Below are 499 nucleotides of genomic sequence, written 5' to 3' on the forward strand. Positions count from 1 at the left end.
TCAGAGCCATCAGGACAGTCTTTTCTCCCATCGCACAGGTATTGCTGCAGGATGCACAGCGACGTCCCTTGACAAGCCACGTAAGGGCTTTTACAAGGTGATGGTGGAGTGGGCATAGCTTTAAAAAAAAAAATTTGAATTTATTACCATTTAGTCAAGTAATATGTGATGTGCTAAATCAATGAGTCGCATTGACCCAAAAACACATTTCATTATGCTGTGAAGTAAAAAAAAAGGATTTAAATGATTACATCTCCCAGACTAGAGCAGACACATCATATCATTAGAAAGCTGACGCTTACATTTTTCTTCGTTTGGTGTCAACAGTGGTGCAAAACCTGCTCATCACTTTTTAGATCCCATATGTAGAAGCAAATGTATAATTTCTGATGCTTCTACAGCAAACTCACCACAGTCTGCCTCATCTGAGCCATCCCAGCAGTCCCTCATACCATTACAGATGAACACCTCTGGGATACAGCGGCTGTTCCCATCGCAG

The 499-nt window shown here is 41.7% G+C and overlaps 1 protein-coding gene across 1 annotated transcript in view; it reads right to left on the minus strand.

Annotated features, from left to right (window-relative positions):
- The window catches only part of LOC107575853 (low-density lipoprotein receptor-like), a gene marked incomplete at its 3' end in the record, with an annotated part of 22,809 nt that overhangs the window by 18,212 nt on the left and 4,098 nt on the right, over nt 1-499 (minus strand). The window lies entirely within an intron of this gene.

This window comes from Sinocyclocheilus grahami, unplaced genomic scaffold (genome assembly GCF_001515645.1).
Source record: "Sinocyclocheilus grahami isolate Dianchi unplaced genomic scaffold, SAMN03320097.WGS_v1.1 scaffold2953.1, whole genome shotgun sequence".
Taxonomy (NCBI): Eukaryota; Metazoa; Chordata; class Actinopteri; order Cypriniformes; family Cyprinidae; genus Sinocyclocheilus; species Sinocyclocheilus grahami.